This window comes from Amblyomma mixtum, chromosome 4, assembly GCF_055824585.1.
Source record: "Amblyomma mixtum isolate Tamu chromosome 4, ASM5582458v1, whole genome shotgun sequence".
NCBI classification, from domain to species: domain Eukaryota; kingdom Metazoa; phylum Arthropoda; class Arachnida; order Ixodida; family Ixodidae; genus Amblyomma; species Amblyomma mixtum.
In genome coordinates, this window is record NC_143015.1 from 148,016,586 (window position 1) to 148,016,926 (window position 341).

The window sequence follows — 341 nt, forward strand, 5'->3', positions numbered from 1 at the left end:
TGTTTCTAGCAAAAAAGACAGCCTGACGGAATTGTATTGCACTCCACCTACATGGTTGTTTTCAAAATTATCTCGCAAATTTTCGGAATGTAATTTGCCCTACATGATAGCGCCTATTGCAACTGCTAAGCAGTTTCCTAGGCATCGCCTATATAAAAACAGAGTATTTGAAGCTTAACGAAATAGAACCAAGGACTGCTAATACAAAGAAAAACGAAAAAAAAAATGGTTAGTGAATTATGAATAACATTGCTCACAGAGCGACACGATATTTAAAAATGAAGTTTATTGCTGCAATGAAAACCGCGTGAACACTGAAAAATCCTTCTCACAACCGTTTT